The sequence below is a fragment of the Coptis chinensis genome, unplaced genomic scaffold (genome assembly GCF_015680905.1).
Source record: "Coptis chinensis isolate HL-2020 unplaced genomic scaffold, ASM1568090v1 utg6399_pilon_pilon, whole genome shotgun sequence".
NCBI classification, from domain to species: Eukaryota; Viridiplantae; Streptophyta; class Magnoliopsida; order Ranunculales; family Ranunculaceae; genus Coptis; species Coptis chinensis.
This window is the reverse complement of record NW_028238176.1, coordinates 3923-28375: the sequence shown is the minus strand read 5'-3', so window position 1 is coordinate 28375 and position 24453 is coordinate 3923. Positions and strand designations below refer to the sequence as shown.

At 32.3% G+C, this 24453-nt stretch overlaps 1 long non-coding RNA gene and 1 pseudogene across 1 annotated transcript; one reads left to right on the top strand and one right to left on the bottom strand.

Moving 5' to 3' along the window:
• Positions 1-10591: 10591 nt before the first annotated feature.
• On the top strand, positions 10592-11403 carry LOC147472906 (glycine-rich RNA-binding protein GRP1A-like; annotated as a pseudogene).
• Positions 11404-20697: 9294 nt separating this feature from the next.
• LOC147472905 (uncharacterized) lies at positions 20698-23504 on the bottom strand. Its single transcript, XR_015210645.1, has 4 exons — positions 23048-23504; positions 21803-22130; positions 21521-21720; positions 20698-20828 (listed from the first exon to the last, which is right to left on the bottom strand). It is a non-coding gene; the product is annotated as an uncharacterized LOC147472905 (long non-coding RNA).
• Between the last annotated feature and the right edge of the window lie 949 nt (positions 23505-24453).

Here is a 24453-nt window from a genome sequence, read left to right as displayed (position 1 = left end):
GATAACTGTAAAGGGTCATGCATACAGGGAGTGGTTAGAGGAAATAATATTTAAAGAAGAACAAAATGTTGTCGATGATTGAGAGGGTCCATATTCAAATGACTTAGAACAAAAATAAGTGTTAGGAATCTCTTGGGTGTTGATTGGCGATTATTGGAAGTACACAAGGACTGCTAGTGGGGTATTCATTGGGAGGTTTGAATTACTCAAGCTACCATTGTCAGCACTACTTATAGGCGTCTGAAGTCGTCTTTCTAGTGTTATTGTATAAATTGCTTGTGCTAAGAGGTGAGTTCTACCTTTTTCTAATTTAAATTGTTAAGTTTGCCATTCTAGTTTTTGGTACAAGAACTCTGACTTTTGGAAGAAATAAGTATACATATCTTGTCTTACACCCCCATTATATTACTTTGCAATTCTGAAGGATTTATTTTGAAATACTATGATGAATAAATTATGAGTTCCAATGTTTCAATTTTAAGGAAATAGCCATTATATCATCTTAGTTTGATCAAAGATTTTTTGAATAGTATGTATTATATTTGGAACTCATGGTTTACGTATATATTTCTTGATATGTGACACATATTTGAGTTTTGACTCGGACTTAAGAAGGGAATTGTTATCCCTAGGGTGAAAGACCCGAAAGGAACACTGGATCCATGTGTATTGACGTTAGTGCACACGTCAAGGAATGTTTGGTTGAACATATGCGAAAGTCAACCCATTAGTAACGTGGTTGTCGAGCTGTTAAGTCGACATGGTGTTCACATTTTTAGAATAAAGATATCATATAATAATTGTATGGTTTCTGCATATTATGTGTTTTAAGGAAAATTGGCGATTTCAATGTATTGTTATCCTTTCAATCCATGTTTTCTTTAGTAGTGATTCATTGGGCTTCTTAGAAGCTCACTCCTTTTTTCTTCTCCCTTTTTATTCAGTTTTTCAGATTAGTACACTTTCACGTTACGCTCGTGGGATTGTGGGATTCGTGGATAGCGGGAATTCAGTGTTGGACTTAGTAGGAATAGTAGTAGGTTTTTCTATTAATTCATTCATAGTTGGTTGTAAGAATAAGCATTATTTATTTGGAGTTTATTTGGGTAATAATATCAATATTTTGGGAATTTAAGTTATGTTATGAACCGTCATTATTTGAATTATGATATTTGGAATAAATGATTAGACTTGGAGAATATTATTTGTGAAATGTCATGTCTCTTTATTTTATGGATAGTGCATCTTGGGGCTTAAATGATCTATTTTAAGATCTGGGGTGTTAAAGAGACTCTATCTCAAAACCAATCTTATCACATATAACAACATTAAACAACGCCATCATATTTGAAAACCAAGAAATACCAAACACATATATAGTTACACTCTACAAAAGCATCCCACCTTTTTATTTTTTATTTTTTTAATTTTTTTTATAAGACATTTATTGCTATTATTTTATATGAATTTTGATATTTATCTTATACTTGTTTTGGGATTGAGTTTGAAATATTAGTTTTTTAAGAAAATAATTTTTTTTGGGTATGTTTGGTTGTCTAGGTGGTTCACCATCACTTAATTTTTTGGCTCCGCCAATATAAGGGCTATAGGTTAATAATAAATAAATATAAACACTTCGAGAACACCCCTATGGGATGCCACCTAGTGGGTTTTAGGCTTTTTAACCCATAAAAATAGTCACAAAAATCTTTGATTATTTCAATAAAATGTAAAAAGTCTTCAAATTAATTGAAAAAATATAACAAAATATAAGACAAGAACCTGATGAATAAAAGCAAAATATTTTCGTTGAATACTTGAAACTTCAACAACTTGAAAAAATCCCATCCAACAACTTGAATAAATCCCACACAACGTACAACTTGGTGCATAACCAAATCTTTAAGTTTGGTGGTTTACCACACATGTATTTAAGCTTTCGAAGGCTGGAATACCAATTCGAGTTTGACCGGTACTATCCAGTGGTCAGTTGTTGTTGACTTTTACCCAAAAACATCATGGAAGATGGAGAGATTGCAGATCCACCTGACTTATGGGATTCTACTTTGATTGTAACGGATCTACCTTCTCATCATACACATCAAAGTTTGAGCTCACCAAGCGTTGGAATTCGCTCCCTCTCTTTGGAGACATTATTTGTATTTTCTAAGATGAAAAAAACTAAAAATACAAGGTAACACCGTAATTGAAAATTACCAGATTTAATGGTTTAATTGAACATTACAATATTAAACCTCTAATAATGGGTTCTAGAATATATCCTTAGGTACTACCGCATTCAAAATTTAGTGTTAGTAAGTGAATCAGAAACAAAACCATGGGAACAAGTTTTGTAACAAGTATCAAATATTGGTAAGTAGCTAGGTTCTCTGAAGCTACTGCCACAGAAAGTTCATAGCAAATGCACACCGATGTAAGGTAGTACATGGTTGACCTGACTTAACCATCAATTCACATAGCACGTTCATTAGTAAACATTCATATTAGAGTTCAACATGACACAAACAACAGAGACAAATCTCCAAGGATCCATATCCTTACCGACCATGTCACTACACACTAAGTAGTACGTACTAAGTACCACACTCCATGCTGAAATCTCATGCATTCACAATCAAATTAAAAGTGTGCTTTGTTTGTTTATACGAGTCTTTTGCACATGATTTTTCATAGATCTATGTCTCTTATCTTTCTCCCACACACACACTCAAATTGGAAAAGTCATTGAACTCAATTTTTAACTATTGAAACTATTTTCTTAGAATATTTGACAAAAACCCATTTATTATATATATATATATATATATATATATATATATATATATATATATATATATATATATTTATTTTTATTTTTTTTCTAATTTTTATTTTAATTAATAGTGGAACCTGCTGCCCAATTCACATTTTCTATAAAAAAAAGTTATTTACTAATTATTTTATGCTTTATTTTTAAAAATTATTCACAAGGTACATGAAAACGGCACCCGTTCAGTGAATCGAACCTATAACCTATAAAATGGATAGAACGTATATGTAGTCAATTTTAATTAAACTTATAGTTAGTGCCTATTGGTTTGAGTTTGGGAAAAGAATTTTCTGATTTTCGTTTTGGATGTATTACTTCAATTTTTTTAATCTATGTAACATGAACACGCCATATTTCAAAAACAGCCTTAATAAGATTCTTCCTCTATGATTTTTTTCTAGGGAGGAACAACCCCATCAGAAAAGGCTGAATTTAATTTTGTGTATAGTGTAGTATGCAGCAAAATCAATTTTGGATATTGTTTTGGCAAAAGCAAGTGAACTAAGTATTTATTTGTTTGGTTCCAAGAGCAACAAAGGAGAAAATATTAGTTTTGACTTTTGACTGCGTACACAGGGTGACTTTGTTAGAGAAAAAGATAGAAAAAAATAGTTCAAGATGACTCCTTTAGAGAGAAATTTCCTAACAATGGTTGCGCTCACATTTCTCACTTTACCTTTGATCCCGAGGTTCTTCAAAAAGGAAACTTAAGTCCAGGTTACGATTTTAAGTTTGTGTCCTGCAAATGTTCATTGGAGGAGTTGGAACACTTAAAAACCAAGAAAGACAATATGAAAATTAAGTTATCAAAGATGTACTCAAAATTTAGAGCTTAGTGAGTATCAATTACACGTGGAATAAACAAACAAAAACGTAAGTTCATTTTTTATGCTATACGGACCTACTCTTTTAACAATTTAACCTACAATTTCAACCTACTGATGTGTCTAGAGAGCTGGCAGTCCACGTCAACACCCGCACTCTTCACAAGTAAAACTGTCCGGCCGAAATAATCTTCCCATGATTTTAATTTTCTTTTTTATTTTAAAACAAACAGAAAAAATAAACAAAACTGAAAATCATATCCTCCTTTCTTCTTCGCCTCTGCTTCTTCTACCCAAGGCCCAAAATATCGATATCGATGAATATATCGGTGTACCCAAAAACCAATATATATCGGATATATCCATTTTTTTGGTAATCAGTCCAAACTATTTAAAATATAAAAAATATCGGATATATCGGAAATATAATATCGGAAATATCGGATATATATCGGAAATATATTGGAAATATCGGATTTATATTTTAAAATGGTCAAAAAGTAAACCGATATATATCGATTATATCGGAAATATCGATTATATCGGTGATATAAAGTTTCATATCGGAAATTCCGATATATATCGGAAAAAAGGGTTCTATATTCGGTGGATATATGTCGGAAATATCGATATCGGTGTACCAAAATACCGATATATATCGGCAATATATCGGATATATCGGCGATATTTTGGTCCATGCTTCTACCCAAACAGGTTAAAAAACAGAAATTTCCATTGAAAAAATCTCAAGTCGGAAATCTCAAACAGAATTGTTCGCTCATCAAATGGTGAAGCATAGTTTTTACTGGCATTGAAAATTCATCTTGTTATATAGCGGGTGCAGCAAACTTACTATGAACAATAAGTTTTATATTACAAGAGCCAGATGAATGACCCAAGAACTATGAGTATGGGTAGAGGGGAATGAATAAAAATGTGTTAATACCTTGGCACTCTTATGCAAATACACATGGATAGAGGGGAATGAATAAAAAACATTGCTCAAACTAGATGAGGCTGAATTTAGTTTGTCTGATGGTGAGAAGTCGAAACTGGAAGCATCTGAAACAAAATAGATGATGCACCAGCTTTGTGTCTTAAACAAATAATGCAAAAAAAAGAGAGAAAGCAGAATTCAACTGTTAAGTTTACAGGTTAATTCAACAAAGGTTTACAAGCTCCATTGTTTGTATAGTCCGAAACCATACTAGGAATGAAACTTTAAACTTATACGTACACTCCTGACTTTGCAATACTATGCCCACACATATATTCAAACAAAGTGTTGTTCATCATATTTTGGAATCAACCCAGAGCACTATAACACCCGGCTATTTCTATTTATTATTTTTATAATACATGATTAATATTAAGAATAAGAATAAATAAAATAAAATAAAAAGAATAAAGATTAGAAAGAGATAAGGTAAAAAGGATAAACCCCATATATTCCCTATTTTCCGGGGGTTTTGAAAAAAAAGGAGTTTACACAGGAGTTTACATGGAGAGTTTTAAGAGGGAGTGAGAGTTTTACACAGAGTGAAAAAAGAGAGAAAGGCGAAGATTATTGTGATTGCTTTCTGACAATTGTTGCGTGTCATTTTTCGTTCTCAAGTTTATATTCATTCACGACGCTCGTAAACACAACAAAGGTGAGTAGATATTTTCTGGATTTGATAAATTTCTCGTTGCTGTAGATTTCACGATGTTGTGGACAATTATTTTTACTTGATATTTAAACTGTCCACATATTGTTATTGATTTATTATTTGGTTTTGGTACTGTTGACTATTTAGTGTTAACTGTGTTTAAATAAAGGTTATCATCATAATTGAATTGAAGAATAGATTTGGTCTCAAGAAAACTCGGCAAGATTTATTAATAAAGTGCGAGTAATTAATTGATTAAGGGTTATTGTTATTTACTTGGTCGATTTATATATTATGCGATATTTCTCGATTTGAATTGATTGTGGATTGTTGGTTTATTGGTGATGTCGGGTTTAGAATCGGTTGCTTAACTGTCGGTTTGTATAGATAAATTGTGTTGTTGGGTGAATTGTGGTTGTTGAATGTTAATTTGGCTGTTTAATGGTATGGGTGCTGTTGAAGCTCCGAAGGGAGCATTAATGGAGACGAGAGATCGATTTTTGAGGAGTGATGGAATTGAGTTTTGGTTATGTCAAAAGTTTGGGTTTTTGAGAGAGAGTAAAATCGAATGGTTTTAGTTTCTTTCAGTTGGGCTTGGGCCGAATTTGAATGGTGGGCTTGAGTTGTTTTTATAAATATTTGGGCTTAAGTAGTTTATGGTTTTGGGCTTTGAGTTGTTGGACTGGTTTCTATTATTTTTGTGGGCCGGGTCCTTTTTATTTTAAGTGGACCGGATTCTATTAATTTAGATGGGCTTTGGGTTAGAGTTTGTTTTTGGGCCGAATCTGTGCCTGGTTTGGAATCGAGTTTTCACCTAGTTAGGGTCAGACTCAAACTCTCTCCAAAACATGAAAAAGTGAGTTTTCTGAGTCTTCTTTCTAACTCAATTGGCCTCGTCACATTCCAAAGTCTGTGGTGGTAGATATGATGTCTGGAAGTTTGGTTGATGAAAAAAGCGGTCGAAATCAGTTTCTCTAAAGACTGTGTTCAAGTCCAGTTTTAATTTAGTTAGAGTTTGAACTAAATTTTTATGAAAACATAAGAAAGTAAGATTTGGAAGTCCTCTTTCTATTCCAATTGGCCTCATCGCAATCCGAGGCCTGTAGAATTAATTATGGTGTCTGGAAGTTTGATCCGCAGAAAACAATGTGTCGAGAAATCAGTCAGGTGCCTTTGTGTTCGTGCCTAGTTTTTGAACATTTAGAATGAGATTGAGTTTTTTTGTAAAACATAAGAAAGTAAGTTCTGTGTGTTAGCATTTCAAGCATAAAAAGCCTCGACGCATTTGGACACCTGTGGAAAGCGTTGTGTCATTCAGAAGATAGTCTATCAGAAATCTAGTTTGCTAAAAATTAGGATTTTTACCCTTTTACCAACTTTGAACTATTTTTACTCTGAGATATAATGACATTGGGACTTTGAGTTCTACATGAAAAAGTAAGTATATCTATCTTAGTTTTCAAATAATCAAGTGGGGTATCATTTGGATGGATATAGGAAACGTTATTGTTTTGGCAAGTTAACTAGATAACCTACAATGTTTTCTTTTTAGGGGAGCTCTGGTTAATTTTTCTTATTGTAATGAGATAAATGATTTTACTTAAACATACGAGTGTCTTGAATCTTGATTACTTAATTTCACATTTGTATTATATTACAAGTACAATTGTTGCATATACACTAAATGTTAATATATATTTATATTATCTCACGTGACATGTTACATTAAAGTTTGTGTTTAATATATATATAATTGAGGAATGAAAGGGAAATGAAGTGTGCAACCTTAAAACATGAATTTTTATTGTTCTTTGACTTTGACTATGTGGCTGATAAGAACTACGAAGACTTGATTATAATCTTGAAAGATTTGGATACGTAGGCAACTTTGAGCAAAAGTGTTGCCACTATATTATATATTAGTTATTAGTTATTAGTTATTAGTTATTAGTTATTGTGATAACTATATGTGAACAATATTAGTACTTAGTTATGTACGTGATTGTGGTTGTTTAAAATATATTCACGAGACATTTAACTAATGTGTTATTCCTGATTGAACATTTTGATATCTATGCTTGATATAATTGATAATGAGGTGAGTTTATTAGTTATTGTGTTTGGAATCTTTAGTAATGAATTATTGTTTAAGACGATGTTTATTTTGTAATGAAAATATTATAATAAATGAGAACTCTTGAGTATTAAAATCCAGTATAATTAAAAGTGTCATGTGAAAATTTAATGTGTCGCCCACATCTTTAGATCTCTCTACACCTCTTTGATGAAAAGAAATGTTTATGACTAATGATGTCATGTGAAAAGCCACCTTAGCTTCTTTAGAGAGGAACTAAGGCATTCGCTGTATTCCTTGAGTGTTGGCTGTATTCCTTGAGTGTATGAGAATGTAGGTCTGAATTCCTTGAATGTGGCGGGAATGACCTAAGGTATTCATTGAATGTGCCATGAATGGCCTGTTAGTGTTATGATGGATATTCCTTGAATGTGAAGGGAATGACCTAAGGTATTCATTGAATGTGCCATGAATGACTTGATATTTTGTTATGCCCAAATGTATGTGTATGGAAAGCCTAGAGATGGCTGTGACTCACAAGTTACGAGTTTATAAGATGAAAATATGTTTTCTGGATGTGATATCCCCGCTTGGGAGATATGTCTTGTAGTGGTACTCGGTGTGAGTGAGGCACACGGATATGTGTGATTTGGCAAATGTGTAAAGTGCAAATCATAGAGTAGGAACTAAAGGTTGGGCTGTGTCTTTTAATAAATGAGTCAACGAGATAATTAATAAGCAAAGTAAAATATTGATTTTACATGTGATGGAGTTATTGCATTTGGTGTATATGATTTTTTATGATAAATGTTTATGTGGTTTGTGTGAGTTGATACTCATGAGGGATGAATGTACTCCCTGGTTGATATTTTTTCCTCGTTCTCATAAGTAGATGAGTGATATTAAAGTAAAATATTGATTTTTACGTGTGACTGAGTTACGCGTGCATATGAATATTTATGTATTATGATGTACATGATTTCTAACAAGGAAATATATACGTGGTTTGTGTGAGTTGATACTCATGAGGGATGAATGTATTCCCTAGTTGTGATATTTTTCCTTGTTCTCATAAGTAGACGAGTGGTTTTTAAGAAAAGTATGGGCTTTAAGTATGAGCGAGTTGTTGGATATGATTGGTGATATATTATGATATGATGCATATAATTTCTTACGAATGAATGTGAATAATATGGTTACCGTGATATGATAGATATGGTGGTGTGATATGAATGTTAGTTAATATTGGTGATATATTATGATATGATGGATATGATGGTGTGATATGAATGTTAGTTAATATTGGTGATATAATGGATATGGTGGTGTAACATGAATGTTAATATTGGCGATATATTATGCCATATTATATATACCCATGATGGTTGCAGTGAGAGTGAAATAGATCGATGTATACTATAAATGATTACGTTTACAAAATCTAACTTTGTTTTGTAGGAGGGTAGGACTTATTAACTTTTTATGCAGAGACGTTGTCCTACCCTAAGACAACGTGCTGAATTAAAGATAAAGTGTATCAAACTCATATTTAATTAGGTTATCATATGTGCATTTATTAAGTGGAATGTAAATGGTATTTATGTTGTGAGTTATTTTGGAAAGTGGGAATGATGAGTACTGTTATATGAGATTCTTGAAATTTTATATTAAGGGTGAAATCTTACTTAATTGGGAAGAAACTACCTGCCGTTTTGAGAAAACGGAACTAATTTGTCTTCTAAGTTGAAATAATTGTAATAGTATATTCATTTATTTGAAATATTGAACATATTGTTTTTTTTATAATTTTAGTCTTACTCATACCAACAAATTCAATTTGCTGACCCATATTTACTTTGTTTTGCAACGTGTGTGTGTTCTTGGAAACATAGATGGTGGAGTGCAGTGGATGAGGACATGTGATTTGGAGTTGCTCTTGGAGTCTTCTGGTTTAAGTTTTTCTAAAGTGTATAGTTTTGTTTTGAGACAGATATAATAGAGTTGGTTAGGTTTTTTTGTAGTTTAATAATGTGATTGAAGGATTGTCCCTTTTGGTTTTAAATTTGATCACATATTTTAATATCGTGGTTGATAATATGTTATTAGGGTTTCGTTTCATCCTGGGTTTTCAGATAATTGAATAGGGTGACCATTGAGATAAATTATATCTTAGATAATTCCCTATTTTAAATTTTCTGGAAATTTGGGGTGTGACAAGCACTGTCTTACTACTTCTTTTCTTCAAAATCTGTGGAGTAAGCATTAGCATCACTTTCTCACCAACCTTTAATTCAATCGGCCTTTGTCTTCATTCGCCTATCTATTGGACTTATCCAAACAAACTTATCTTGTGCCTCTTCCAACATTTCTTGCGGGAGAATCTGTATGTTGTTGGACAACATTTCCCTCATGTTGCCTTGGTACTTCGTGGGGTTATTACCTTAATGTAATGATGACGGACAGTTAGAGATTTGTAACATGAAATTCTTTTAATGTGGGTTTGTATTTGTTTTGGTAGAAGAAGAGACGGAGAAGATTTCTTATTTTAATTTTAGAGGAAAAATCGTGGGAAGATTTTACATGTTCACGTACAGGTGGGAGTTACAGTATTCTAATTAACTAAACAGTTTGGGGTGGTTGATGTGGCCGGAGTTGCCACATCCCTTGACACATTAGTAGGTTCAAATAGTAGGTCAAATAAGTGGGTAAGTGTAGCATTACTCTTTTTTATGCCGATATATAAGAGGTAATTAAAGTTTAACTGGGCTCAAGCAGACAAAAACAAATGAACAAAAGAAAATGCCAAAATCAAAATTAATAACTCGATCTAATGGGATTTGGGCTTTTAATTCAAAATCCAATACATATAATTATTTATTCAAGAAGACTTTGGGCTATGAAATCATTAACTATCAATGCACACATATTATTTATTCAAGTGGTGTTTGGACATTTGAATCGTTAACTATCAAGGTAGCATGCCCGCCCATAGGCCCAGACTTAAAAGCTAGTATAATTGAGTTTATCAACAAACTAGCTAGTCATAGTTTATCAATGTACGTACTTATTCTCTTCCCGTACTTATTCTCTTCCCGCTCAAAATAGCTACCCACATTGATATAAAAATTATTAGATCATATCGTTCCTCACATTGATCATATCATACCGATATATATATATATATATATATAGTTCCTCGATCACTTGAAGCCGCATGGCTTCTGCAGATGTTGAATACCATTGTTTCGTTGGTGGACTTGCATGGATTACCGATGTTTTTTCTCTCGTAAAAGCTTTTAGTGTTTATGGTGACATTCTTGAATGTAAGATTATTAGCGACTGTGAGATTGGAAGATCGAGGGGATTTGGATTTGTGACGTTCTCGAGTGAGCAAGCGATGAGGGAAGCTATTGAGGACATGAATGGATAAGAGCTTGATGGAAGAAATATTACTGTGAATGAAGCTCATTGTAGAGATAGCGGTGGTGGTGGAGGTGGCTGTCGTGAAGACGGCGGTGGTGGATACGGAGGTAGTGATGATGGTTATTATGGAGGATATGGCAGACATGATGGAGGCGGTGGTGGTGGGTACTGTGAGATACAAGAAGAGAAAATTAAAGATCAACAAAGCTTTTCTTATTCATTAATGGTGGTTTTACAATGTTCTCTCCTTCCTATCTAGTTTACATGTGAGAAAAAGAGAAGTAAAGTGTCGAAAATGAATTTGTCCTTCTCTTTTTTCCCTCCAATCCTTTTATAGTTGCTTCACATGACTTCATCCAATAGCTTTGTGACATGTGTCCATCCTTGTCTCTTTCCTTTGTACCTAAAATTTATATGAATATATCGACTCTCTAGCCGATATTGTATTAGACATTAGTGAAATAAAGACAAATATCGGTATGTACAATATTTGGCCACCACAGGTACAGCCGTGGTGGAGGCGGTGGTGATCGAGGATATGGTGGAGGCGGATCCGTTACTCGATCTTGGGGTGGTGACTCTGACGGTAATTGGACGAGTTAAATTATATATATTGTTGGTGTTTTTAGGTTTTAGTTGTCTTTAATTTGGTTTTATGTTCATTTGGTTCTGGCTGAGTCTTTATTTGTTTAGCTCACATTAAAATCACATTCAAGATACTAATATCAATCACAAAAAATGGTGAAATCACACGCCCAAGTTTGATTTCAAATAATTTATCAAGCAAAACTGATATCTAAAATATCAAAACCTTTCTCCTAGTCTGGCACTAACTGCTCTAAGTTTTGAGTGGACCTTCCCTGCGGGTGATCCTAGAATGTTTGTGGGTGCGTTTGTTTATTATTGGTAAATTACAATTTTTTTGCAGGTTTTGTGCTAGTTACCCTATCGCTATGGCGAGGTGCGTGCTTCTTGAGTTGCACGTATCTCGCAAGCGTCTACGGTCTTACCGTCCTAAACTTGTATCAGCGATCTGCGCACGAGTCCATCAACGGAGAGGACTTCCACTCGAGCTCTACGCTTGCTTCTTTTGTACTTGTTTCTTTCTTTGGTAGGTTGACATTGTACACGAGTGTGTACAATGTTTTGAGTCTGAGAGTGTAATGCGTCATAATTGTCGAGGTATACAAGTATGATCCAGACAAAAATGAAATAGAGAGAGATATATATATATATATATATAGTAGAAATTAATTAATTTTTTTAAAATTATATATCAAAAAAATTAATATATATATATATATATATATATATATATATATATATATATATATATATATATATATATCGTAGAAATTATTATTTTTAATTATATATCGTAAAAATTTTAAATATATATATACAGTCCTAAAAGTTACTTAAGTTAACTTTAAAATAAGTTCATAAGTAAAACTTCACCTACAAAATGAATTTAAACATATTTTTTTTTGTAGATATAATATACTCAATATTAAGATCATCTCTACAAAATTTCAGCTAATTTTGAAACCTCTAACATTGGCAAAAAAACGATTACAAAAATTCAACATTTCTGGACCGTTAAATTTTTTTTAAAAAATGACAAACATTTTTATCTATGTTAGATGTTTCCAAATGAACTGAAATTTTGGGAATATAATCATTATAGTGAGTGCTTCATAACCACACAAAATTAGATTTGAATTCATTTTGTAGGTGAAATTTTACTTATGTACTTATTTTAAAATTAACTTAAGTAGCTTCATTAATTCATCGTAGAAATTAATTTTTTTTTAAAAATTATATATCGTAAAAATTATATATATTGTAGAAATTATTATTATTTTTTTAAATTAATGAACCAAATACGGTCATTTCTAAAAAAAAAGTAACCAAATATAATGAACCAAAATTAATAAACCAAATACGGTCATTTCTATATATGTGTGTATCGTATAAGTTTTTTTTAAAAAATTATATATCATAAACATTAAAAACACAATATATATATCGTAGAAATTTTTTTAATTTTTTTTATAGAAATGAACCAAATACGGTTATTTCTTAAAATTTTATATATATATATATATATATATATATATATATATATATATATATATATATATATATATATATAAAGTAGCTACTTAAGTTAACTTAAAATAAGTACGTAAGTAAAACTTCATCTAGAAAATGAATTCAACCATAATTTTTTGTGATATGATATACTCAAAATTAATGTCATCTCTACAAAATTGCAGCTCATTTAGAAACCTCTAACATTGACAAACTTTTATTGCAAAAACTCGACATTTCTGAACCGTTAGATTTCTTTTTAAAGATGACAACAATTTTTATCTATGTTGGAGGTTTCCAAATGAGTTGAAATTTTGTGGAGATGATATTTATGGTGAGTGCTTCATAACCACCAAACATTAGGTTTTAATTTATTTTCTAGGTAAAGTTTTACTTATGTACTTATTTTAAGTTAACTTAAGTAGCTACTTTTTAGAGAAAGACTATATATCGAGCAGGTTCCGTTTACCATACTTTTTATACCATAGTTTATACCACACCCCTTACAAGATGAATTAAGTGGTAATAATTTGTGGATATGATCTACTAACCATAGATAACATCTCCACAAAATATCATCTCATTTGGAAATCTCTAACCTAGTTAAAAGTTGTTGTAAACTTTGAATTTTTTTTAATGGTTCAGATTTTTTGATTTTGTAAACATCTTTTGACACAGCTAAACATTATCAAATAAGGTGAAATTTTATAGAGGTGGTCTTCATGGTTAGTTGAACACCTACGAGCAGGTTTCGTTTACCACACTTTTTATACCATAATTTATACCATGTCACTTAACTTTGCTTACAACGTGAATTATAACCTAATTTTTTGTGGATGTATTCAGCTAACCATGAAGACCACCTCTATCAAATTTCATTTCTGCGATATATATATATATATATATATATATATATATATATATATATATTTCCAAATGAGTTGAAATTTTGTGGAGATGATATTTATGGTGAGTGCTTCATAACCACCAAACATTAGGTTTTAATTTATTTTCTAGGTGAAGTTTTACTTATGTACTTATTTTAAGTTAACTTAAGTAGCTACTTTTTAGAGAAAGACTATATATCGAGCAGGTTCCGTTTACCATACTTTTTATACCATAGTTTATACCACACCCCTTACAAGATGAATTAAGTGGTAATAATTTGTGGATATGATCTACTAACCATAGATAACATCTCCACAAAATATCATCTCATTTGGAAATCTCTAACCTAGTTAAAAGTTGTTGTAAACTTTGATTTTTTTTTAATGGTTCAGATTTTTTGATTTTGTAAACATCTTTTGACACAGCTAAACATTATCAAATAAGGTGAAATTTTATAGAGGTGGTCTTCATGGTTAGTTGAACACCTACGAGCAGGTTCCGTTTACCACACTTTTTATACCATAATTTATACCATGTCGCTTAACTTTGCTTACAACGTGAATTATAACCTAATTTTTTGTGGATGTATTCAGCTAACCATGAAGACCACCTCTATCAAATTTCATTTCTGCGATATATATATATCGCAGAAATGAACCAAATATGTAAAAATTATTTTTTTTTAATTTTTTTTATAATTTTTTTATAATTTTTTAATTTCTTATAATGGATTGGTTCATTTCTAAAAAAAACTTGAGTTTATATATATATACAGTCCTTCTCTTAAAAGTAGCTACTTAAATTAACTTTAAAATAAATATGTAAGTAAAACTTCCCCTACAAAATAAATTTAAACCTTTTTTTTTTGTAGATATGATTTATTCAATATTAAGTTCATCTCTACAAAATTACAGCTTATTTGGAAACCTCTAACATTGGCAAAAAACAATTACAAAAATTCAACATTTCTGGACCGTTAGATTTCTTTTTAAAGATGACAACAATTTTTATCTATGTTAGAGGTTTCCAAATAAATTGAAATTTTGAGAAGATAATCATTATGGTGAGTGTTTCATAACCACAAATATATATATATATATATATATAGTCATCTAAAAAGTAGCTACTTAAGTTAATTTAAAATAAGTACGTAAGTAAAACTTCACCTATAAAATGAATTCAACTCTAATTTTTTGTGGTTATGAAGTACTCACCATAAAAATCATCTCCACAAAATTTCATCTCATTTGAAAACCTCTAACATAGATAAAAATTGTTGTCAAATTTAAAAAGAAATCTAACAGTCCAGAAATGTCAAATTTTTGCAATAATTTTTTGCCAATGTTGGAGGTTTCCCAAATGAGCTGAAATTTTATGAAGATGGTCTTTATAGTGAGTATATCATATCTACAAAACATTGGGGTTGAATTCATTTTCTATGTGAAGTTTTACCTACGTACTTATTTTAAGTTAACTTAGGTAGCTACTTTTTAGAGAATGACTATATACGGTCCATGTGGCCACTAAGAGCACGTGATTCTGTTATTCGTTCTAACAACATTTCCCGCGCTCCTCTTTATTCTTACACCACCATTATAAAATGTTGTCCACTCCAGAGAAAAATAATTCTTCAAGAAATTTTCTTTCACTTCACAGAGCTCCGAGACTAGTCATTTTTTTGCGATTCACATAAGTTCTAGGTATTATATACTAAGCTTTTCTTTGTTTTTGTTCATAGTAGTCTAGCTTATTAGCTTGTTGAACAATTAGTATTTGAGTTGAGAATCGTTTTCAGATAAAAAATGAGTTGAATGATAACCTAGCAAGATTCAGCTTAATTGAGTTTAGAAATTTATTATTCATCTTCTTCTTTAATAATTTTGAGTTGTTGTATCTTGAAATTACTCAATAACTACTTTAGTTGATTGAAAAAAATGCATTCATCAAAATTTATATAAGTTTGTGTTTAGTTTATCATAATATTATTGTCGAATTTAGATTTAGATGCGTGTTGTTGTTCTTGCCTAATTTCCACTGCAAATGTTGTTGAATCTTTGCAGTTGAAACAAACTTTTTTTGAAAATAATGTTTAGAAATTTGTTGTGTTATTCATGTTTCAGCTGGAAATAAAAAATGTCAAACCCAAACTTAACTCCATTAAGAGTTTCTGGTTCGGAAATTATTGAAATGTCGACGCCTAGATGTCCCACTCCCACTGCTGCTACACCGCTAGCAAATCAGACACAGCAATCCCAACCTGTTAATGTGGCTCATCAGCACTAATGATATGAAAATCTTTTATTTCCTTTGCTACTAAGGACAACCCCCAAAAAAAAAAATAATAATAAATTTCCACTTAAAAAAAAAAAAAAAAAAAAAAAAAAAAAAAAACTAAACTAAACTTGAAAGGATTTCAACAATGATCTCTTTTGGGAATGAGGCATTTTAATATGACACTCTCTTTCAAAAAAAAAAAAAATTTTGGCTACACGGAGCTTCTTCTTTTTCAGTATCATAAAAAAAAACAAAGCAGTCTTTTAATTTTTGTCCAAACATGTTTGATCTTTTCATCCTTAAACAAACTCCCCCCCCCCACACACACACACACACACAGGACACACAGACACACACACAAAAACAATAAAAAAAAATAAAGACTTTTTCTTCATCTTTAAAAAACAAAAAACAAACAAAAAAAGATTTCGGATGATACTCTTGGTTTAACATACGCTTGCTATGAATGTGGGATTTTTTTCTATAATTTAGAGTATGCACAAAAACATCTAAGGAATGATCATCCGGTCTTAAGGGATAAACTTTTGTTTGGTGGCAAACATTACATGATTTTATGTTGTTAATTCTTTGTGTGTGCACCCAAGTGGGCTATGTTCATGAGTTTCTCATGATTGTAAGGCTTAGAGCCAAGTATTGTTAAGGTATGTAACTCTTTGAAGTTTAATTAATAGGTAGGGTCTGCCTCAATCCCATAATCTTTTCAAAACAGAAACAAAAACAAAAACAAAAAACAAAAAACAAAAAACAAAAAAAAAATTAACAACAACAAACGAAACCTAAAGAGTTAATTCTTATGTAAACATAATTAATAAAACGGGACCTTAAAAGTAAAGGAAGTTGTGTGCTTTAGATATCTACACTTAATTTTAATATCAATTAGTTAAAGATTTTATTACTTACGTACTCCGATAGAAAGTTCAACTGATCTCCCAACGAAAATTTTAAGCAACAAAAATATTTTTGTTCTTTTTTTCTATAATAGAAAGGTAATTAGGAGCACGCCATAAAGTTCAAAACTATGTTACTCGATCAATGTATTATTGCAAAATTTATTAATGAAATCTGTGAATGAGTATTGTTTTTTGGGTTTATTACTGTTTTTTTTATTTTTGTGATGAAGAAGAATTAGTTAGTCAAATTAAATGTAACGTGGCTTTTGCTTATTACCGCAACCACAGGGAATTCTCACATTAACCGATTTTCGTGGGTATTACATTCTCATGGTGCGTTTGGTAAAAATAACGGCGTGAATTAGAATTTTCGTCAGAATAGGACTACCACGTTCGGCGGTACTCGATGTCACACCAAAAATTTGATTGAAATGTTCTTTGGAAGAAACTGAATGTAAACACAGTAATGTAATTTACCCATGTCTGTGGGACACCAATTTCAGCCCATTTCAAATGGTGTTGAGTTATTTCACCACTTTGCCAAATTACGAGAAAGATGTTTATTCTTATCTTGTATTTTTGCTATAAATCCTCCGACTAAGCTTTGATGCCATGCAAAAGTTAAACCTAGAGGTTTTTTTACTTCTTTGGTTTTTGGCTTCTGATTTGGTTATAACTGATGACTGTGGTATGTCTTTCCAATTAGTTCCCTTATGTAGATTCAAAAATTCTATGATTGCTAGCCATGTTTTGACATCTTGTCATCATATCATAAACATATCCACAGCTGATAGTTTATCTTTGATCTTATTATGGTTAAGTTTATCACTACTTGACTGGAAGAACATTTATTTTTTTATCAGAACCAGAAGAACATATCTCTTGTATTCTTACCAAGTTTTTAGTGAATATAGGAAAAATTGCATGAATTCAGGTCCAACAGTTCTAATTCGTCTGCTACATAAGTGCATATGGTTGAATTCAAGCAAGTGGGTCTATTGCATTATTATCTTCAAGAATATGACATGTTTGTTTATTTGTATTACAGCCTAAACCTTACATCGGCTATGTGGCATGAGAATTTGGTTCCGCTTATTGGATAATCGTTCGAAAGTGATCAACAGATACTTGTCTACCCCTTCATGTCGAATGGATCTCTTCAAGATCGCCTCTATGGTACCTTTCAATCTAAATTCTGAAAAGCTAGACATCGATTTGCCTAAGAACTAAAGTAATCAAAGGTCGTCGTAGAATCTTTGACATAACTTGATTATTAATTTCTACTTTCTGCATTGTCACCACGTTTTATTTACAGGTGAAGTGCGAAAAGAAAAGTTCTTGACTGGCCAACTAGACTCTCCACGCACTTGGTGCTGCATTTTTCACTTTCTATTATTTTCGTTTTTCGACCAATGCGTAATCTTAAATAAAACAATGAAGGAACTCATTTTAAGAATGAATATATATAATGGTAAATGCTCGGTTGGTGTTTGCGTGTTTTGTGAAGAAGGTTATACTTCTATTAAAAAGAAGCGGTTCTTCCGTTTATCTTCATGAACCGAAAGTGCAAGTCGCCATAAGTGCACAGATTTCTGATTTAGTACTTAATCGTGTGCCTGCAGGCCGGCCGCGGGATGCGTGTGTTCAAGTAATTATGGATGCCGGGAATGGAGGCTTAAATCCCAAGACAATTACTTTCGTTTTGTTGATATACTTAGCCCAAAATGAAACTGGGAATCGAACATTTGACCGAATGCCAACACGAAGCTTCAAAGTGAAATAAGTCAAGCCGTGTTAAAGTGCCATGAAATGGTGGAGTTTTCTATATGAACATCTAAACTTTTGTACACTCTCTACATTCTCCGGTGATCCACACTTCGGATCAATAAATTGTTTTATTCTAACTACTTCTCATTTGAACATCTTTATTCTTAGGGTGTCAAGCGTAACTGGTGAAACTTCGGTGAGAAAGGACCGGCCTTTATTCATAGAAGGCGGAGAGGAAGCAATCGGACAACCCATCATTCTTTGCCGCCAAGTTATTGATACAACCGGTGTCTGGTGATACTTTTTATCGCCGCTTTTGTTGTTGCACTAGTAGAGGGCAAGTCCAAAGAGGAATGCATGAGATTTGTTGGTATTATTACCGCTTGCTTTTCTGTGCTCGTTTCATTCTTTTGTCTTGATCTTATTCGTGTTTTCACAAAATTATCAATGCTGTTATTGCGGCTGCCGCAAAAGACCTCTTTGTGTTCAAGTTAAGGGAGCAATTCCAAGCATGCCCGAAAGAAAAACAATTACTAGATGCTCTCCAATCTCTTTGAGAGCAATTCCTATTGTCAAAGCAAAGATAGTTCTTTTAACTAACCGCCAAGGCCTCAACTTATATATAGGCATGTTGAAGTGATGTGTCGGATCCCGAAGAATGATTGTCTTTTGAGTGGTCTAGTGGATCCTCAAATACAATATATATACACGTCAAAATTTTGTAATGGCTTCTATACTAAATGGATAGTTTACATCATGCAGTTCAGTCCCAATTTTGTATTTCACAAGTTCAATGTACAATAGTCCATTATTAATTTAACAAATTTAGTAACAAAAAAAAATTCACTTTTTTGATGATGACTGATCTTCAACACACTAGTACTCAAATCCAAATATTTTCACTTCACAGTGCACCAAGTGAAAGGGCCAATAGTCCAATACACTCTTACAATTTCACACCATTAAAATTCGTGTTGCACCGCCACCTCCAAGTCCCACGTTGTAAAGTATGAAATTTGATTCACATTTATTGTGTTTTGGAATGACTATTATTTTGGTTTTCTGAAAAACTTGAGCAAAAAAAATTAACAAAAATGGTATAGAAAATTGATGTGAGAATTCTTAGCAGCCAAACAATATGTAGGAAATTGACACTGAGAATTACCAAGAATTCTCACAGTTTGCCAAACAGCCATAATTCTCGCATAATCATAAGAATCGGATTCCATTAGAATTCTAACTCTCACGAGAATTCTATTTCTCGTTTCCAAACGCACCCTAAAGGCAAACATGTTGGTCGCAGACTCACAAATTTCACTAAGGACATGGCTCTTGATGTACATTGAGAGTCGAGATCCACTTTTATCGAGCAACATGCTCCAGTTCTTGCACCATGTTTTGCACGTACTGCAGTTTCGTTTGTGAACTTTTATCAATCGACAATGAATTCGAAAGAAGTGTCATCGTAGTTGATCATGTTTAACTAATATATAATTGCATGAAAATTGAACATTTCAGCACAAGGGGTTCTTACTTCTTCTTACACTCATTGTAAAAATAATGAAATAATTCATTTCACTTAAAGGGTTATGATGATATCTCATTACGGAGTTCTCATTACATACAAAAATTTGGCAGATAGAAGTTACCTTATTCCCTTATATGAGTACAAAATCTTGAGGCCTTGATAGATCAAAGAAAGCCATTTTGCTCTTAGTCTTGTCATAGGAAGCTACCTTTAGGCGAGTTGAATTGTGAAAAAAATCATTAATATTTGTAAATTAAACCAACTATATCCATTATAGATACCTTAACATGAAATTGATCACACCTTGAATGAGAGAATGTTTAGCCATTCAAACCTTGGGAGCCATACTAAGTACCTTCTTCCCATGATCAATTATCATTGAGATCTCTTCTCCACCGTGGTGGCTCATACCAGGCTTTGTCTCGACCAGCTATGTAAAAGTTTGCCCCAGCATTGATCCTAGCCTCTGTATGCCACTGCACCTCAGTCAAACCTGCATAATGCATGGGGGATGGGAAGAAAGAAACCAATGTTGTCTCTAGATCCAGCACACCATCTTCAAGCACCTAAAGAATTTATTTTATTTTATTAAGCAAGCTAAGTCTAATTGTATATTGAAGGACATGCATTTTCGTAACACCAAAAGAGATAAAGATAAGTATAATAAACTCTTAATATAAAATAATTTTTCTGATGGTCACAACTTGCAACACAAAATCACACAGTGAGTAACTAATCTCAACAATCACCGCACTGCAATTAAATTAAGCAACCGCAACCTACAAATAGTGACTTAAATAGGCGCTACACCGCCACAATCCATTAAAAGTTTGAAATCCTAGCTAGCTGTCAATTTACAATCATTGATTTAGCTTCAACTGAAGGCAACACGCATTGTTAGCCATAACACAGTCCATGTTGGTAGTAATATATAACAGTAATATCTCGATGGTGCTTGGATGTAAGTTCTGAAAAATATGGACAGCTCAACCGGTTGCATGTGAAATCTAGCCAATTCTCTACAGCCATTAGCTTCTTGGATTTCAAAGCATCACTGGCAAAGTAAATTACTTAATTTGAGTTTAAATAGCCCTGCTTCTGAGGTAGGTAGGGAAAATAGTGTAAAAGGGTCCTACAGAAAAATTATAATAATAATTAAAAAAAAAAATGGGACTGAGTATATATCAGACAACAACATAAAAGATAAAATAACCTTTACGAACTTCTTAGCATACACCGATAAACCTTTAGCACTCACCCCTAGACAACATGCTTCTAATCATCTTGGCAATATGAAGAACCCTATGATGAGAAAGTGTCATCCCTTCCTTGCTAAATGCAAGTTTTGATTGCCAATGATGAATGATCAAATATTTCACATCCATTACACTTTTACCCGCTTCTTTGAGCAACAAAACTTGAATACCATCAAGATCCATTAACTCTTGGAATAGTGAACTGTCATAAACAACCAAAATCGTTATGTAATCATACAAAAATTTCGAAACCTAGCTAGCAGCACAATACAATTACCACTCACCTCGATCAGGCTAAAAATTCTAAACCCAAACCGAAGATAGCTTGACAATTGGTAAGTCGTGCAGTAGGTTAAAACACCCGTTTGCTCATAGCAACTACCAACTCATATTAAAGCACATAAGAATTATAAGCAATCTCTCAATGTGCCATATGACGTGTTGAAGTATGTAAATGCAGATGAGACAACCATTGGAGCTTGAGGAGTCAGATCCAGCCACTACACCATCCTTGTATCAATATGACTTGCAGCTCTAATACTCCATGGCGTCGTGTTCATTGCCATTATATTATTGATTCTTCCAATTAACTGAGATGCTATTGAAGCCCACCTGAAAGTTGATGTATATAATAACACTTTAGTTTACATGCACATATCAATTTATAGCTCTCAGACTATATGTGCAAAGCGGTGAGAAGTAACAACATAAGCACAAACATAAAGCAAAATGTAGAAAGAGCATAACTTCAACAACAAAGGTAATTCCTGCTGAAAATTGATGTGTAGCAAAATAAAAACATGTCTTCTCCCATTATTTTGAAGCAACTTGCCGTTTGCAGCTAGATATTAATGAGCCAACCATGAATTTTTTTTCAAAATTCAAGTCCTACATGTATATATAAGTGAGTAACAAATGGCCATCATTGTAAACGGAAACTCCACTACTACTGCTCTTCAAGCAAAACACCAAACAATAAACAATCAATTTAACAAAAAGCAAAACAAATAGAAAAATGAGGCAAAATCAGTGAGTTTGTGATTTAACTGCCCACTTATAACCCAAAGAGAAGTGAATCAATCATGCCATTAATATTTTACCATTTGTTCCCACAAAACAGGTTGAAGAACAATAGCATAACAATATCTACACACATAGATCGAAAGTATTTGGAATTTCAACCAACATGGATTCTAGTCATGTAAGGCATTGGCATTTGAAATACATGTGCAGCTAAAAATCTAATGCATTAGACTTGTTCAAGCCATAGACTTCCATTCTAGTAATGCCAACAACATTGTGCTATAATATAGTAGATCTATATTAATTAGCCATAGACAAATTAATATGGTCTATGGCTACTTCCATAAATATGGTTTTTTTTATTATGGCTCTTCTAACTTCTTGTATTCAAAATGAAATAGTAAGGTTCCACTTTCGTTGCACCAAAAAAAGTAGTAAAGTTATTTGGTTGGGAGACAAAGGAAAGTAGACTTAAATCTGATGGAAGATGAATTGTACTACCATACCTCCTTTCTCACATTGCTTCATCATCATCAGTCCAACAACCTTTCTTTTCGACCCATTTTATATATCTTGCTACTCTATGCTTTCCATGAGTCAGAGAAGACAATCGCAGCGCTAGGGTAAATCAAACAAACAAACCAACTCATCGCACAACAAATTAAAACTCAAACTAACTTAAATTGTTTAGAAATGTTGTGGAAGTACTTGATTGATATCTCCATTGGTTGGCTTTTTGACATGAAATAAATTTAGTATTCTCTAATCAATTCAATCAGAGATTAAAAATAGATAGTACTCTATAAAGTCAGAAATTTTCATTGGAAGAGAGGAAGAAGAAGAAAATATAAGTTTGGTATAGAGGCTTAAAAAACAATAAATGAAATGGTGATGGATGTCCAGTAAGTTGATGTACCATGTGGTATAAGATACAAATTCTAACACCCTTACTGAAAGATGAACAAAAAATAGACAAACTCTAAAAGCTAAATTTCTGAAAAATGGAGTTAACCTAACAAAGTTTTCAACCAAGTTATTAAAGTCTCAAATCATTTTAGGGTATTCCATAAAGAATGTGGGACAGTTAACTTTTCAAATCCATTCTAGACATTCCTTTTAAGCATTGCCTACTCTAGACTAATCATTTGTATCCAACCTTTCAAGCCTCATCAACGCCCAATGCAAAGCTAAGACTCGAAGCCTTATGTAATTCCGTGAATGCGGCATGTCAACTCTATAATAATACTCACAATGGCTTGAGTTCAGTTTTCTTGTGTCCCATATGCTATCCTTTCATAAGGCCATGTCAAACCGCCCACAATGTTACAGAGTTGGTTGGCTCAACAATATTTTTGGCGACCCTACAATAAAAAATATGAGTAAACGCTTGATTTTGTAAAAGTCATTGTCTAATAGTCTACATTGAAGCTTTTTGGTACATTAACTATCTTGTTATTGTACCACGACAATTATAGTTTGCATTGCCTTCTTTGGTGGGAAGATAATATTTTTTTATCTAAATAGTATATCCTACACATAATACATATATTACTCTTTCAAAGATAACTCGCATAACATATATAAGGAGAGAGAGAGAGAGGCTTTATAAATTGTTAGTTATAGAGAAGTGTAACAATACTACATACTCAATCATGTTAATTTACACCTATTTGATAGGATTAATGCGGCAATGTCATATCAACATAGACTAAAAGCAAATCCATCAGAACCGCTTCCAAGACAAATTAAAGGCATCAATTCTTCGAGCACGTAAAGAATTTGTTAAGACTTAGTACCAAGACTAAAAAACCAATACATTATCCAATTTTTAAAATACTTTCTACCATAATAGTCCACTAAAAACAGTCTAAATAAAAAGGACAAGACAATATAATCATTCTCCCACAAATTG